General features: G+C 35.2%; 1 pseudogene across 1 annotated transcript in view; it reads left to right on the forward strand.

Moving 5' to 3' along the window:
- LOC143226922 (uncharacterized) overlaps positions 1-18,392 on the forward strand; it is a 32,155-nt pseudogene that overhangs the window by 12,144 nt on the left and 1,619 nt on the right. The window contains exons 5-11 of the transcript XR_013014813.1: positions 2,899-2,969; positions 3,745-6,407; positions 6,689-6,806; positions 13,776-13,878; positions 15,914-15,987; positions 16,454-16,568; positions 16,704-16,753. The product of XR_013014813.1 is annotated as an uncharacterized LOC143226922 (transcript). The remainder of the gene's footprint in view (positions 1-2,898; positions 2,970-3,744; positions 6,408-6,688; positions 6,807-13,775; positions 13,879-15,913; positions 15,988-16,453; positions 16,569-16,703; positions 16,754-18,392) is intronic.

Here is an 18,392-nt window from a genome sequence, read left to right on the forward strand (position 1 = left end):
TCCTTTTAGCCTTCATATCCAGGTGCAGTTGGATGAATTGGGTTTGTCCTTGGATAACATTGCTGTATTCACTGGTCAGCCCATCCAACCATGGCTTATTACAATCCCCAATTGCGACCTTTCTTTAAGACATCTGAGAAAAGCCGATACTCCCAATTGGAAATACTGTCTGTTATTTCCTGAAAGAAATAGGAGTGAAAGGATAGTTCAAAATCAGTTGACTCTGTGGACTCTGCCATGGTTTGTTGTGGTCTGGTGGTTCTGTACAGAATCCCTCTCTACAGTTTGTGTTCACTGCTGAACTGTATGCCATTTCTCTTGCCCTGGATCACATAGAAGCTAAGCAGTACTCAAATTGCACTACTTTTTTAACATCTACTTTTATCCAGCTTTTCTGGATACCAGACCATGTTGGTATTTGCAGGAAAGGGCTTGCCAACACTGCAGCTAAATCTGTCTGTTGTGTCACTGTCACTGCTGTGCCTGTTCCATACATGGATTATTGTTCTGTATTCAAGGCTTGGCTCTTTGCCAGTTGGCAGTCAACTTGGAGTGAGCAATGTGAAAACAAGCTTTTCCAAATAAAACCTTCTATTGGACTTTGGTCATCTAAGGATCGGAAAGAGGAGGTTGTTGTAACTAGACTATGCATTGGTCACAGTTTTTTAACTTATTGTTTTCTTTTATCTGGGACTGATGCACCAATGTGTTGTCATGTTACAATAAGCCACGTTTTACTTTTTGCCATCATTGCAACTCTCAATGACAGCACCATTTTATACATGTTTTGTCCCAAGGTTTATTCTTAACGTTAGACAGTGTTATTGGCAATGGTGACACTGTTCACCTTACAAATGTTTTTTAAAGGCCATTAATCTTTTTCATACTATTTAAGTTTTTAATTTATAACTTAGACCTTTTTTAATGTCCTTCCTTTTTAAGAATTAAAGTACATCTAGTTTGATATGAAATTAGAAATCAGCCATGATGTCAAATAACTCAAAACCAGGACTGGAAAGGCCAACTTCAGGTGACCAATGCTGATGTTTGAACTTGGCGAATTATGATAATTAAAATTATGCTACAGAAAGTCTTTTACAACTTTTATTACTGTAGTTTCTCTCTTACGGCTGTAAACAAGATATAAAAATTGGATTTAACACTATTTATGTTTTTAATTCAAAAATTAAACTTTGTTTTGTTTTACCTTCATTCCTCTTTACGAATTTTAATTTTAACTGTTTTACCAGATGTTTGGCAGAAATAGTCTAGTTGTTTTGTGCTGTAAAATGCCAAACCAACCAACCAATCCCTTTTTTCTTTGTCAGCCTTGATCTCCTGTTCAAGATCCCAGTCCTTTATTTTCATGCCTGTCTTTTGTCTGATCCTCAGTGAGAAGATCCAACATCATGTGTAGTTTTTTCTTATTAGCTACTTCCACATGACTTGTCTTCATGGAAGTGTACCAGTGTAAATGGGAAAGTCTTCCACCATTGGTCTGCTAACAGGAGATTTTTTGTTGCCAAGCCTTCCGTACTTCAGGTGGAAGAATATCTCGCTTGGCTCTTCAACCGTAGATCTTCAATCTCTTCGCATTCCAGATAGCAGGTGGCTCTCTCTCCCATTCATTCTGTTTTCCCAGATAGTTCAGGGTTTTTGCTTTCCCTGTTCTTGCAATGCTCATGCATTCCTTCTGGATTCAGAGGCATCCCAGATATTCTGCCCTTCCAGAAATTATTGCCTTTAGATGATGCTGGCCTGTATCATGGTTGGGAGTTGAGCTAAGTGATAGACATCTCTGCAATACCAGATGACAATTTCTGGATCAATAAATTGATGATCCATATGAAATACCCAGTAATTGGTGTAGGTCTGATTCTTGGGTTTGAGGTGAAGACAGTATGATTCTTATTCTATCCTATTTCTTTCATTGTCAGGGGTATCCTTTGGATGCTTTCAGGGTTACCTCTGTCATTCCATTGCACTAGTTCTTCCTCCTCATTGTGAGATTCTTTCTAATCTTGAGAGAAAGTAAATGCCATATCAGAAGCTATAATTTTCATATTCTGAAAATGTTTTTTTTCTGCGAGTATTTCTCTGGTGCTTATCCATGCTTTGATTCAGCAGAGGATTGTAGAGGGAGTTATGTGAGTATGTTATGCTACTGTTTATTAACAGATGACGCATGATAATTTATGAGACACACATTGGAATATACTCATTCCAACAATGGAAGGGAAGAGGTGCAAAGCTTGTCTCGTGTAAAGAAAAGTTTACATATAGAGGGTAGCACTGAACAAGAATAGCTAATCATGTGAGTGGGGGTAAGTACCAACTGGAAATATATTTTCAGTGTAAGAAAATTATAATTTCACTATCTAAACTGTCCACTCTCTGTAGAAAATGTTAAAACAAAAAATCAGTAAAGTTGTGACAATTCAAGTTGTTTTACTTTTCTCCAATGATAAATGTTCTGTGCTGGAAGAAAAGGATTTCAACTTGTTCAAAATAAATGTTTAGTGAATGTTTCAACAAGTTGTATAGTTTAACTTAATTTCACAACATGTATCACTCATTTTTTAATTTACCTATTGCAAGTGAAGATCTGTGATCTTTGACAAAGTTTTGATTGTGAAGGAAATGTGTTGTAGTTATTGTTTTATAAAGGATAATAATACTCGGATGGAATTTCTAGTATTTTCTTGTGATTAATGTGTGTTTATTAAAATATCTTTGTTTATTTTTGTTTGTATAGTAATACAGGTATTTGTAATAATGTATATGTTTGTAAGTTTATATCAGTTTTACTCAGACAACTGGAATGGTTAGTTGGTTTGAGATAGCTAGCATGGTAACTTGGTTTAAGTATTTTGAGCTTCAAGTCTTTGTTAATTACAGATTCACGTGTTAAAACATCAATAAATAAACGACCACTCAGTGAAAGGAACAGTGACATTTTTCCTAATAAGGTATGTAATGGTCATTAAGGAACTAATCGTGAATATTATTTTGTTAAAAAGATACTTGTGATATAACAATCAGTTGGATTAACTGAGTTATTTGTTGTTCAGTATGTTGAAAAAGCCAGTATCAGATCTTTAAGAATATAGTACCAGTAAGAGATAATCAAGAATATAGTACCAGTATTGGATTGTTAAGGCGTCACCAGTATCCATTGCTGGAAATTTAGTGGTATTTGCTGATCAACAGACTCTGTAGTGGATTTTAGACTTTCAGCCAGTGTCCCCACAATCAGTAAGAATGGCCATAACAAAAACAGGGCAACCAAATTTGGTGGTAATGTGAAATGAACCCAAGACACTCAAATTGTGAGCAAATTCCCACCCTGAAACTATGTTGGCCCAGAGATAAACTTGAAGTAAAAAAATTACAATGATAAAATTGGGTTTCAATACCTGCTGTGGGGTATACCTTAGATAGCTCAATACTTAGTTACTTGAACAGTTGTAATAATAACAATGTCTAATATTAATTAGTTGGTTAATTTCATGACTACAGATGTAATTTAATTTTCATTAACCAGTTAATGTATTTGACATTAATAAACATAATCTGTGCCCATAGTAATAGATAAATTGAATAAATTAGCCAACTCTACCTTTGTATCATGGTAAAATTACCATCAAGTTTTTGTGACACAGAAGTAATTTCATTATGGTTTGAAAGTAATTTTATTGTGGCATTGAAGTCATGGAAAAACTTGCTATATGTTTTTCATATTAGATACCAGCAGTAGTTTCACAACAAAGTTTGAAGTTTGCCAAGCATGTCGACAAAGAGTGTTTATTCTGGAGAGGCTGATTGTGGATGGAAAACTGTACCATAGAACTTGTTTCAAGTGCACTAAATGTGGGGCTCTCCTGAAACCCGGAGCATATGTAGAAGGAGATAACACTGGGACATATGAATGTGCCATCTGCCCAGAAGAGGAAGTTTTACAATCTCAGTCTGAGCACAAACCGAACAACGAAAAAATTTCACTTATAACAGAAGAGGAAGTTCCACCTGTAAAACCAGAACGGGAAAAGTACAAAATAGCAACTCATTCAGCAATTGTTCGCCAACAATATTTGACCTCTAATCTTAAAGATGGAGAGAAAGATGATTCTCTCTGTTGGTCCTCAGGAGAAAAAGATACAAAAAATAGTATTTTCAAAGAAGGTAATGAATTAGTAAACAGTGTAAGTAGGAGTCTGAGTGAACCAACCTCAGTTACTACAGAAAACATTTCATCGACTGTAGAAAATGACGTTAATGTGTCTGAATTGCCTGTAGCTGAAGATAAAGTACCTACTGAGACATCTCTGGTTTGTGTAGTTGGTGACCAGGAAACAAGTGCTGTGTCAGAAGAAAGCAACAGAAATGAAAATAGTAAATCAGAAATGTCAAATGGAAACAATCACAATAACGAAAGGGACTTAAAAAGATCTCAAAGAGAGGTATTGACGAACCTTTCTATATCCTCAAGTATAACAGTAGCAGATGATACAGTTAATGAGACCACTGATGTTTTAGCAGTAAGTGGTACAAATAAAGTTGGTGATGTAAAACCTGAAGATAGTGTGTCAGAGCAAGATACTGGTGAGTCATCTGTACTAAGTAATGATATCACAGCAACAGTGAGTGCAGGTAGTGATATAGTAACATCAAATGGAGTTTACAATGAAAGTTACTTGAAGAGATCCAAAGGAGAAGATTCTGTTACAAAGGAAGATCAAAGGAGTGTTGATTCACAGGAGCAGGTAGTTAGGAGCAAATCAGAACCATTTGTTTACAAATCCCCTTTTGCAAAACGACAGTTCTACTCATCAATTGGAATTGAACTACCAGTTATTCGCTCCTCGGTTTATGGTTTATCAAATAAAATTGGTTCCCTGTCTGTAGATACTTACAAAAGTCCTTTAACATTTTCTTCCCAGCTGAATTTAAATCTAAACCAGTTGGTCACAAGTTCTGGTACCACAAGTCAAGACATTGGTGATGCTTCTACTGTTGATGACAATACCAACAGTCCAAAAGTTGTTGAAACTGGAGCCGAGAAACATGCTGTTTCCTGTGAATTTGATTTAATGGATGAACAAAAAGGTGACAGAATTTCTAGTAGTTTGGATACATCTCTTGTACATTCTTGTGAGGAAGGATCAACGGATCAAGTTTCCAGTGTGTTGGATGTGAAAACGCAACCTCTAGAGGAGAGGAATATGACGGATCAAACTTCAAATGTGATGGAAGTAGGAAAATCACCACATGATGAGGTTGAGATTGTAACATCTCAGAGTGTGAGTAGTGTTTTGAATATAGAAGATGTACCTTCTGATGAGATAAAAACATTAAATCTAACTACTGATGTGTCAATAACAGCAAAATCACCTACTGGTGAGGCAGATACCTCAGTGAATCAAACATCCAATGTTTTGGATGTAACACAACTACCATCTGGTGAGGTGTGTATGAACAGAAACGAAATTAATGATGAGCTGAGAGAAGGAGAAATAAGTTATAAAGAAGTAAAATTATTAAGAGATGATATTGCAGAATACCCTGATGATTTGAACCCATTTGGTGATGATAAAGAGACTTCAGAAGATGAGAGTGAGGAGTACCCAGAATCTTTAAACCCATTTGAAAGTTCTGAAGATGAAGACGACGAATATCGCAAAGCACAGACGCTCCCCCTTCAGAGGACAGAAGTTTATCATGAAGATTACGATCGTAGTCTTAATCCATTTGGAAGTACAGATGAAAGTGAAACAGAGGAAGCCACTGAGCCCATAATCTCGTCACCTGAGACCTATTGGCAAATGATCAAGAAGCAGCAGAACCTAAGAGAAAGAGACAAAGGTTCCACTGTTGCAGGTCCTGTGAAGGCCACAACAATAACTCATAAGAAGAGAAAGGCACCGAGCCCACCAGTAAATAAAGATGCCAATAAATATAGTGGAGTTTCTGGCTTCCAATGCTCAACACAAAACTTGTCTGTAAAGGTGGATGATACCGAAAACTCGGCTCTAAGTCCTGTTAAACTGGCTGAAAATCCAGATTCAAATACCAGTCTTATTATTAAAACCACACAGGTTCCTGATATTACTCAAATTAAACCAGCTACACCTTCACCTCTCTCCAAGAAAAGAGCTGCTCCAAAGCCTCCTGCCAGTCCTCAGACTCCTAGTAAGTCAGAAGGCATGCATCCTAACAAAATGAAAGGCCCTACCACAAGTGAAGCACAAAAGGAGAAAGACAATGGAGAAATTAAGTTACAACCAGAAGAAACACAAAATGAGAAAGAAAATAAAGAAACTAGTCCATCAGCAGAAAACAAGACTGTGGGTTATTTGAAGAAGAAGAAGCGTCCTGCTCCACCTGTACCAATTCCTCCAAGAAGACAGGTATTGTTAAATTTGTTTTATTCATTCCAAGCATGCAGATTAATATTGAGGGGTACCTAAAGAAGAAAAGTCTACTTGAGTTGTAGGGTATCATATTTTTTTGTCTAGTTGATTTGCATCATTCATAATACTTATTTTTATGAGATAAATATATTGAGCCAGAACTGTTGCATGTATAAGTTTGTAATATTTGTTGAGTTAGTGGTTGGAAGTCATAGTTCAAGATACTGCAGGTTTAGCTTTGATTTGTCTACTTCTGAAACTAAAATCATTTTGTTTAGATTCGCAAGATTCCAGTGGAAGAGATTCAATCAGAAATGAAAAACATAGAGCAACAGCAAGAGGAGTTGGAAGAGATTGGACGTGAGCTCGAGATGAAAATCAGGGATCTAAACACAGGTTTGTACATCTTAGAAACTGTCATACACTTTTCATAGTTATCAATTAATAAAACACAGGTTTATACATCTTAGGAAGTGTCAGACACTTTTCATAGTTATCAATTAATACTTTTAAAAACATTTTTTTATGTAACATGCTTCCCAAGCAGGAAGAAAGTCACAACCATATAAACCATGAAAACATGTAAGCTTTAGTATTTGAATTCAAACAAGGAATTGTAGAACCAGCACTGGATTTTTTTGTATTTCGTAACCCTGATAAAGACAATGGTATGATAATAATGAATGAGGAAGGCCATATAGAAAGAAATTTAACAATTACTATGATAATATTAAATTTATGAAAGTAAAAACCGATTATACAGCTTTATGAGAAAGGAGCATCTACAATATCATATTAAAAATTATTAATCTAGGGTTAATATCTGTAATGATTGATAATGAAATGAAACCAGAAGGTTTCTATAATTGAATATTCTTTGAATATGTAATATACATAAAACATATTGACTTTTTTACTCATGACCTGTCATCTTTTCAGTTGGTTTGTTTTAGAGGTGTTTATAACCTTGAGTTTTCCAAAAATGTTTCCAAGGTTTTTGACAAGCCAGTCTACACTGCTATATTTGACAGTGTTATTAAATATAATTTAAAGTGAAGTAACTGAATAATCTAATTTGTCAATGTGCCAAATGTTATTTGCAGTATAAAACGTTTTTATAAACTGCTGGAATTTGCCACTATATATTCTAATTCCATTTTTAGTGGTTGTCATTATGAAGAAATATATGGACTATCTGTGGTAGTAAAAGGGTTTATCTGTGTTTATTAAATCTATTTTTAAGTTAACATCAGAAATTTTGTTAGACAAGCATCTTGAACAGTTTAAAACTGTACAGTACAGAAGATGACAAGTGTCCTGAACAGTTTAAACGTGTACTATACAGAAGATGACAAGTGTCCTGAACAGTTTAAACGTGTACAGTACAGAAGATGACAAGTGTCCTGAACAGTTTAAACCTGTACAGTACAGAAGATGACAAGTGTCCTGAACAGTTTAAACCTGTACAGTACAGAAGACGACAAGCGTCTTGAACAGTTAAAACCTGTACAGTACAGAAGACGACAAGCGTCCTGAACAGTTAAAACCTGTACAGTACAGAAGACGACAAGCGTCCTGAACAGTTAAAACCTGTACAGTACAGAAAATGACATGTGTCCTGAACAGTTTAAACCTGTACAGTACAGAAAATGACATGTGTCCTGAACAGTTTAAACCTGTACAGTACAGAAAATGACATGTGTCCTGAACAGTTTAAACCTGTACAGTACAGAAAATGACATGTGTCCTGAACAGTTTAAACCTGTACAGTACAGAAGACGACAAGGGTCTTGAACAGTTTAGACCTGCACAGTACAGAAGATGACAAGTGTCTTGAACAGTTTAAACCTCCACAGTACAGAAGATGACAAGTGTCCTGAACAGTTTAAACCTGTACAGTACAGAAAATGACATGTGTCCTGAACAGTTTAAACCTGTACAGTACAGAAAATGACATGTGTCCTGAACAGTTTAAACCTGTACAGTACAGAAGACGACAAGGGTCTTGAACAGTTTAGACCTGTACAGTACAGAAGACGACAAGTGTCTTGAACAGTTTAAACCTGTACAGTACAGAAGACGACAAGTGTCTTGAACAGTTTAAACCTGTACAGTACAGAAGATGACAAGTGTCCTGAACAGTTTAAACCTCCACAGTACAGAAGGTGACAAGTGTCCTGAACAGTTTAAACCTGTACAGTACAGAAGACGACAAGCATCCTGAACAGTTTAAACGTGTACAGTACAGAAGATGACAAGTGTCCTGAACAGTTTAAACCTGTACAGTACAGAAGATGACAAGTGTCCTGAACAGTTTAAACCTGTACAGTACAGAAGATGACAAGTGTCCTGAACAGTTTAAACCTCCACAGTACAGAAGACGACAAGTGTCCTGAACAGTTTAAACCTCCACAGTACAGAAGACGACAAGTGTCCTGAACAGTTTAAACCTGTAGAGTACAGAAGACGACAAGCGTCCTGAACAGTTAAAACCTCCACAGTACAGAAGACGACAAGCGTCCTGAACAGTTTAAACCTCCTCAGTACAGAAGATGACAAGTGTCTTGAACAGTTTAAACCTCCACAGTACAGAAGACGACAAGTGTCCTGAACAGTTTAAACCTCCACAGTACAGAAGACGACAAGTGTCCTGAACAGTTTAAACCTCCACAGTACAGAAGACGACAAGTGTCCTGAACAGTTTAAACCTCCACAGTACAGAAGACGACAAGTGTCCTGAACAGTTTAAACCTGTACAGTACAGAAGACGACAAGTGTCCTGAACAGTTTAAACCTGTACAGTACAGAAGACGACAAGTGTCTTGAACAGTTTAGACCTGTACAGTACAGAAGACGACAAGTGTCTTGAACAGTTTAGACCTGTACAGTACAGAAGACGACAAGTGTCTTGAACAGTTTAAACCTGTACAGTACAGAAGATGACAAGTGTCCTGAACAGTTTAAACCTCCACAGTACAGAAGGTGACAAGTGTCCTGAACAGTTTAAACCTGTACAGTACAGAAGACGACAAGCATCCTGAACAGTTTAAACGTGTACAGTACAGAAGATGACAAGTGTCCTGAACAGTTTAAACCTGTACAGTACAGAAAATGACATGTGTCCTGAACAGTTTAAACCTGTACAGTACAGAAAATGACATGTGTCCTGAACAGTTTAAACCTGTACAGTACAGAAGACGACAAGGGTCTTGAACAGTTTAGACCTGCACAGTACAGAAGATGACAAGTGTCTTGAACAGTTTAAACCTCCACAGTACAGAAGATGACAAGTGTCCTGAACAGTTTAAACCTGTACAGTACAGAAAATGATATGTGTCCTGAACAGTTTAAACCTGTACAGTACAGAAAATGACATGTGTCCTGAACAGTTTAAACCTGTACAGTACAGAAGACGACAAGGGTCTTGAACAGTTTAGACCTGTACAGTACAGAAGACGACAAGGGTCTTGAACAGTTTAGACCTGTACAGTACAGAAGACGACAAGTGTCTTGAACAGTTTAAACCTGTACAGTACAGAAGATGACAAGTGTCCTGAACAGTTTAAACCTCCACAGTACAGAAGGTGACAAGTGTCCTGAACAGTTTAAACCTGTACAGTACAGAAGACGACAAGCATCCTGAACAGTTTAAACGTGTACAGTACAGAAGATGACAAGTGTCCTGAACAGTTTAAACCTGTACAGTACAGAAGATGACAAGTGTCCTGAACAGTTTAAACCTGTACAGTACAGAAGATGACAAGTGTCCTGAACAGTTTAAACCTCCATAGTACAGAAGACGACAAGCGTCCTGAACAGTTAAAACCTCCACAGTACAGAAGACGACAAGCGTCCTGAACAGTTTAAACCTCCTCAGTACAGAAGATGACAAGCGTCCTGAACAGTTTAAACCTCCTCAGTACAGAAGATGACAAGTGTCTTGAACAGTTTAAACCTCCACAGTACAGAAGACGACAAGTGTCCTGAACAGTTTAAACCTCCACAGTACAGAAGACGACAAGTGTCCTGAACAGTTTAAACCTCCACAGTACAGAAGACGACAAGTGTCCTGAACAGTTTAAACCTCCACAGTACAGAAGACGACAAGTGTCCTGAACAGTTTAAACCTCCACAGTACAGAAGACGACAAGTGTCCTGAACAGTTTAAACCTGTACAGTACAGAAGACGACAAGTGTCCTGAACAGTTTAAACCTGTACAGTACAGAAGACGACAAGTGTCCTGAACAGTTTAAACCTGTACAGTACAGAAGACGACAAGTGTCCTGAACAGTTTAAACCTGTACAGTACAGAAGACGACAAGTGTCCTGAACAGTTTAAACCTGTACAGTACAGAAGACGACAGGTGTCCTGAACAGTTTAAACCTGTACAGTACAGAAGACGACAGGTGTCCTGAACAGTTTAAACCTCCACAGTACAGAAGACGACAAGTGTCCTGAACAGTTTAAACCTCCACAGTACAGAAGACGACAAGTGTCCTGAACAGTTTAAACCTCCACAGTACAGAAGACGACAAGCGTCTTGAACAGTTTAAACCTCCACAGTACAGAAGACGACAAGCGTCTTGAACAGTTTAAACCTCCACAGTACAGAAGACGACAAGCGTCTTGAACAGTTTAAACCTCCACAGTACAGAAGACGACAAGCGTCTTGAACAGTTTAAACCTATACAGTACAGAAGACGACAACCGACCTGTACAGTTCAAAACCGTATTATAATTTTAAAAATATGTTAACTTTAGGTTTAAAGTCAAAGAACAAGCTACATCCATGTTACAGTGTTTGGATACTAAAATAGCTCGCTTAGAAAAATGTTTGATATCTTCCACATGTAAATTGTTAAGACTAAGCAACTTGTTTATAATAATCAAACTGAGTACAAAGACTGTACTGGAAGAGGTAATTGTTTGACTCTCTTCTTTATTTAGTGTTCTATGTTTTTAAAAATTGTTTGTAAAAGTAATAGGTGTACTTACATATATTATGTAGTATAGCTGAAATATGACTTAGTCTGCTAAAATAATCCAAAACAGGTCAATTTTATACTCTTGAATATTGTAACAAGTGCATGTGTGCTTTGTCATTGTAACTTTTGTGATGTGAGCTAGCAGTGAGTGAAAGGTCAGTATGATGAAACTAATAACTGTATAAATGTATAATATCATAACATTTAGTCTATTTAGACTGAACATTTGTGTTGTAATATGTAGTTATTCTAGAAAAAAAAAAGCATAATTTATATTTATTTCCTAATTTTTTATGGTGTTTACAAGATTGTTGAAATCTACCCAACACATACAGAGATTCCAATGCAGTAGTGAAAATAAGTTTATTCTTAAAAAAAAAACATTTAATAATTATATGATGGTTATAAAGATTTCACATATGAGATTTTAAACTTTTCTGGTGCATAAAAGTATTTTTAAGTTTAAAATAAAAATTACTCTGCATGTTAGATAGTGAACACTGAAATAAAAAAGTTTGAAAATATCTTTATACTTGATTGAGAAACCTGATATTTTCTATATGAAAGCCTTATAATGTTTACCAATAACCTGCAAAATGTGATAAAGATTTGCTTACATCATCAAAAAGTATAGTGTAATTACTGTTGTAGATACTTTCATGGATATGAGCTGGGCGTATTTCACTTGCTCTCTAATGAAAGGATTAGAGAGCACATAACAATACACATAATCAATCAATCATGGTTTACAAGACGGTTATATTCTTTGTACTGGCCAAAATTTTAGTATTCTGGAAAATATGCATCTCCCAACCTTGTATAGAGAGACATGGTTTATTGTGTGTTGATGTCAATTATTAACCCTAAATTGTTGATTATAATAAAGGAGTATGGGCAACACTTACAGATGGTCTACTGAAGGAACTGTATATAATAAAGGAGTATGGGCAACACTTACAGATGGTCTACTGAAGGAACTGTAGATAAAAAAGGAGTATGGGCAACACTTACAGATGGTCTACTGAAGGAACTGTAGATAAAAAAGGAGTATGGGGAACACTTACAGATGGTCTACTGAAGGAACTGTAGATAAAAAAGGAGTATGGGCAACACTTACAGATGGTCTACTGAAGGAACTGTAGATAAAAAAGGAGTATGGGCAACACTTACAGATGGTCTACTGAAGGAACTGTATATAATAAAGGAGTATGGGCAACACTTACAGATGGTCTACTGAAGGAACTGTATATAATAAAGGAGTATGGGCAACACTTACAGATGGTCTACTGAAGGAACTGTATATAATAAAGGAGTATGGGCAACACTTACAGATGGTCTACTGAAGGAACTGTAGATAAAAAAGGAGTATGGGCAACACTTACAGATGGTCTACTGAAGGAACTGTAGATAAAAAAGGAGTATGGGCAACACTTACAGATGGTCTACTGAAGGAACTGAAACCTTGTATAGAGAGACATGGTTTATTGTGTGTTGATGTCAATTATTAACCCTAAATTGTTGATTATAATAAAGGAGTATGGGGAACACTTACAGATGGTCTACTGAAGGAACTGTAGATAAAAAAGGAGTATGGGCAACACTTACAGATGGTCTACTGAAGGAACTGTAGATAAAAAAGGAGTATGGGCAACACTTACAGATGGTCTACTGAAGGAACTGTAGATAAAAAAGGAGTATGGGGAACACTTACAGATGGTCTACTGAAGGAACTGTAGATAAAAAAGGAGTATGGGCAACACTTACAGATGGTCTACTGAAGGAACTGTAGATAAAAAAGGAGTATGGGGAACACTTACAGATGGTCTACTGAAGGAACTGTAGATAAAAAAGGAGTATGGGGAACACTTACAGATGGTCTACTGAAGGAACTGTAGATAAAAAAGGAGTATGGGCAACACTTACAGATGGTCTACTGAAGGAACTGTAGATGTGGATTTTTATAACATATACAAACTCTTTATGGACAGCAGTGTTTTTATTCTTCACATAGTATTAACGTATTATAATTATTAGTCCAAGTCAGACTAATGTTATTAGTTATTGATCTGAGTCAGACTAATGCTGTTGATTTTACAGACATATCTTGAGTAGAAATACTTGTCATACATTTGATTTTTACATACAATGGACTTGTATATTTTACTAAAAGCTACATTTCAGTGTAGATACACTTAGTGAATTTTGAACTATAGTTAATGTTCCATTTTTAATATATGAAATTTTGGTTTATAAATTAGATACAAGAGAGATCTGGGTTGAAAGTTGATCAGAAATTTAAGTATTAGTATAAAATTCTATCTACATTCTCTCTAGAAATGAAAACTAAATGTTAAGTGCATCTAATTCTACTCTGACAGAAGCTGAGCCAACCTTGGAGGAGGAAGAAAGTATCTTGGAACTGTTTGATCTGGTTAATCAGAAGAATTCTCTCTTCCGTCGTCAAGCTGAACTCATGTATCTGTATGTTTCCTTGTCTGTTGTAATAATCCAATCATTTATGCTAAATTCAAGTTATAAAGACATTTTATGTTAGGTAAATAGCAACACAGTAACTGTTGATACATTGTGTTTGTGACACTTTCATTCACTGTGTTATAGGGTTTCTGTTTTAACTTTATAATCTTATTCAGTTAAGCGTGTGTTGATTTCAAATTAATACTGTTCTCAGCTTTGATTTTATTATGTTTTTAATGCTTATTGTGTTAAGTCGTTTTATTTATCAACATTGTATTTATAAACCTATAAAATAAATGTTGAAACCAGTTAAAGTACAAACATTATGTAAAAACTACAAAGTACTCCAGATAAAATGTTTAATTACTCATACCCAAATGTTTCAGCTTACCCCTTTATCAAGGGTCTATGAATGCTACAAGTTACCAAACTAAGTTTAAATTATAGTAACTGTAAACAAAATACAGCTTCAACAATAACAGAAAAATAATGTGATACAAGTATAGTGAAACAGTTTTGAGTGTTGAGCAGAAAATAGATAAAGTGATAATAATGTTAAAATAAAGTGATAATAATGTTAAGATAAAGTGATAATAATGTTAAAATAAAGTGATAATAATGTTAAGATAAAGTGATAATAATATACAAAATGTTAAAGGGACCAGACAACAGTACCTGTTTATAAATTTGAATCAAAGGTGATTTCTTGTATTTTCTGTTGAGAAAACTGTCACAAGTTTTGAAAATTTGAATGTACCAAGTTCTTTTAATGAAACAATCTTGTGTTGGATGACTGGATTCATCTATATACATGGCTGAATGCTTTTTACATGTAATGCCATAGACAGTGTTTTTTAGTGTGCACTACTTCTCTTAGTCACTTGTCTTTACAAAACACTTTTTGTTATTTACTTGTATTGTTATTAAAGGCTGAACAAGTGAGTATATCTTTCAGACTTCTACCAGGATTGTTATATTTAAACCAAATCTTCTGATCACTTGACAAAGGTAAAGAGTTAAAGGTTCAAATACAAACAACATATTTATGAAAAGTGTCTTGATGAGGTAGTTTCTTAATTTGGTATCTTGCGAGTCAAAACTGTGGAATGTGTTATTAATATAATCATTGGACAACAGTAGCTTTTAAAGTTTGATTGTGGCTTGTAAAGACAAATTGTTAAAAACATTGTCTGTGAACACAACCAATTCACAAGTGAATCCAGTCATCCAATACAAAACAACCAATTCACAAGTGAATCCAGTCATCCAATACAAAACAACCAATTCACAAGTGAATCCAGTCATCCAATACAAAACAACCAATTCACAAGTGAATCCAGTCATCCAATACAAAACAATTAATTCACAAGTGAATCCAGTCATCCAATACAAAACAACCAATTCACAAGTGGATCCAGTCATCCAAAACAAAACAACCGATTCACAAGTGAATCCAGTCATCCAATACAAAACAACCAATTCACAAGTGAATCCAGTCATCCAATACAAAACAACCAATTCACAAGTGAATCCAGTCATCCAATACAAACTGTTTCAAAGAACACGTTCGTGCAACCGGAAATCTTGACAACAAATAAGTTATTTGAACACAGCACTGTTGATGAAACACCTTGTACAATCAAAATTTTGGAAACTTGTGACAATTCTCTTGATAGAAAATACAAGAAATCACTTTTGATTCAAGTTTATTAACAGATACAGTGTATAAAGGGGTAAGTTGAAACATTGGGTGTAAGTAATTAAAAATTTTTTATACAGATTATTATAATTTTTATAGTGTTTTCTCTTCTTCAACCAGCACTGAAAATTTCTTAAATAGTAATAAACTCATCTTGATAATCTTGGTGTAGTTTTGAAGTTCATCATACTAACATGAACATGTAAAGGTCTTTTCACGTATCAGTTTTATAACAAATATCTAGCATATGTTATATAATTTACCTTTCACACTGTGTTACCATTAATTAGAAAAACATTAAATTTCTTGGTCATATTTTTAATTTTGATAAATCTTCTCCAGTAAACGTTCCCAGAGACTAGAAGAAGAACAAGTGGAGCTAGAGTTCCAGATCCGGTGTCTGATGAGCAAGCCGAGTAAGTCTGTTAATACACGTGTGAGCCGAGTAAGTCTGTTAATACACGTGTGAGCCGGGTAAGTCTGTTAATACACGTGTGAGCCGGGTAAGTCTGTTAATACACGTGTGAGCCAGGTAAGTCTGTTAATACACGTGTGAGCCGGGTAAGTCTGTTAATACACGTGTGAGCCAAGCAAGTCTGTTAATACACGTGTGAGCCAAGCAAGTCTGTATGTCAATGCGTGTGTGAGCACAGTAACCGGTAAGAAAGTTGTTTTTAGATAATATGAATTAAAGATTCAAATCAAAGAAGGAAAACTGGATTGCACTGTGTTGGCTAACATAATGATGATGGACTGGATACCAGAACCTATATAATAAATGTATCTGGTTATTTAATCATTTAAAGATAAACCCTGTAAAAACTAGCTTTGTTTATAGATTCTAACTGTAAAACTAGTATTTGTAAATATTTTCACTCCCAGATAGTTTTAAGAATGAAGCTGACCAGAAGCAAGAAGAAGAACTGATACAAAGGTTACTTGATGTTGTGGAACAAAGAAATGATATAGTAGACAGTATTGAAACAAACAGACGGAGGTAAGTGTTGTCACACACAGCACCTGAATGTTACATATTCTTTAGTTTGATTTGTATAGTGTAACATGGTATTTGTGACATATTTATGATTTATTGTCCTACTTTCTTGTAACTTTGCTAAAACTTTGGTTTCAGGGAAGTATTGGAGGATCACAGTATACAAGAAGAGATGACTCAGAAGAAGTGTAAGTTTACTTATGTAATGTTGCTTGACCTACTTGTAGTAGACATTAGTCAAATACTCAGGCTTTACTTTAGGTGTTTTATAATATATATACTGGAGGATCACAGTATACAAGAAGAGATGACTCGGAAGAAGTGTAAGTTTACATATGGATCTGTTGTTTGACTTACTTGTAGTAAAGACATTAGTCAAATACACAGGCTTTACTTTAGGTTTTTTATAATATATATATATTGGAGGATCACAGTATACAAGAAGAGATGACTCGGAAGAAGTGTAAGTTTACATATGGATCTGTTGCTTGACTTACTTGTAGTAAAGACATTAGTCAAATACACAGGCTTTACTTTAGGTTTTTTATAATATATATATATTGGAGGATCACAGTATACAAGAAGAGATGACTCGGAAGAAGTGTAAGTTTACTTATGTAATGTTGCTTGACCTACTTGTAGTAGACATTAGTCAAATACACAGGCTTTACTTTAGGTTTTTTATAATTTATATACTGGAGGATCACAGTATACAAGAAGAGATGACTCGGAAGAAGTGTAAGTTTACATATGGATCTGTTGTTTGACTTACTTGTAGTAAAGACATTAGTCAAATACACAGGCTTTACTTTAGGTTTTTTATAATATATATATATTGGAGGATCACAGTATACAAGAAGAGATGACTGGAAGAAGTGTAAGTTTACATATGGATCTGTTGCTTGACTTACTTGTAGTAAAGACATTAGTCAAATACACAGGCTTTACTTTAGGTTTTTTATAATATATATATATATTGGAGGATCACAGTATACAAGAAGAGATGACTCGGAAGAAGTGTAAGTTTACATATGGATCTGTTGCTTGACTTATTTGTAGTAAAGACATTAGTCAAATACACAGGCTTTACTTTAGGTTTTTTATAATATATATATATTGGAGGATCACAGTATACAAGAAGAGATGACTCGGAAGAAGTGTAAGTTTACTTATGTAATGTTGCTTAACCTACTTGTAGTAGACATTAGTCAAATACACAGGCTTTACTTTAGGTTTTTTATAATTTATATACTGGAGGATCACAGTATACAAGAAGAGATGACTCGGAAGAAGTGTAAGTTTACATATGGATCTGTTGTTTGACTTACTTGTAGTAAAGACATTAGTCAAATACACAGGCTTTACTTTAGGTTTTTTATAATATATATATTGGAGGATCACAGTATACAAGAAGAGATGACTCAGAAGAAGTGTAAGTTTACATATGTAATGTTGCTTGACCTACTTGTAGTAGACATTAGTCAAATACACAGGCTTTACTTTAGGTTTTTTATAATATATATATATAAGATTTTAACCACACATTTTTAAGCAATAAAGAAAAACACATTAAAATTAAACAAAATATGCTGCATGTTTACAATGTGGGATTATAAAATGTATCCTTAGTTTTGAAGGTGACTGAAGAAGTAGGATCCACATTGTGGTGGGGATAAACTGTGTATTAGTCTTAACTTCCAATTTGCTAGTCTTGCATAAGAAAATTAGAAATTAAAAGAGTAAAATGTGGGTGCTCAAGCCCACAACATCACATGTATATATCACCCTTCACTGCCTGCAGACAGTTGTTCTAACTCTGAGGTACAG

Source organism: Tachypleus tridentatus, chromosome 9, assembly GCF_004210375.1.
Source record: "Tachypleus tridentatus isolate NWPU-2018 chromosome 9, ASM421037v1, whole genome shotgun sequence".
In the NCBI taxonomy this organism is placed as follows: domain Eukaryota; kingdom Metazoa; phylum Arthropoda; class Merostomata; order Xiphosura; family Limulidae; genus Tachypleus; species Tachypleus tridentatus.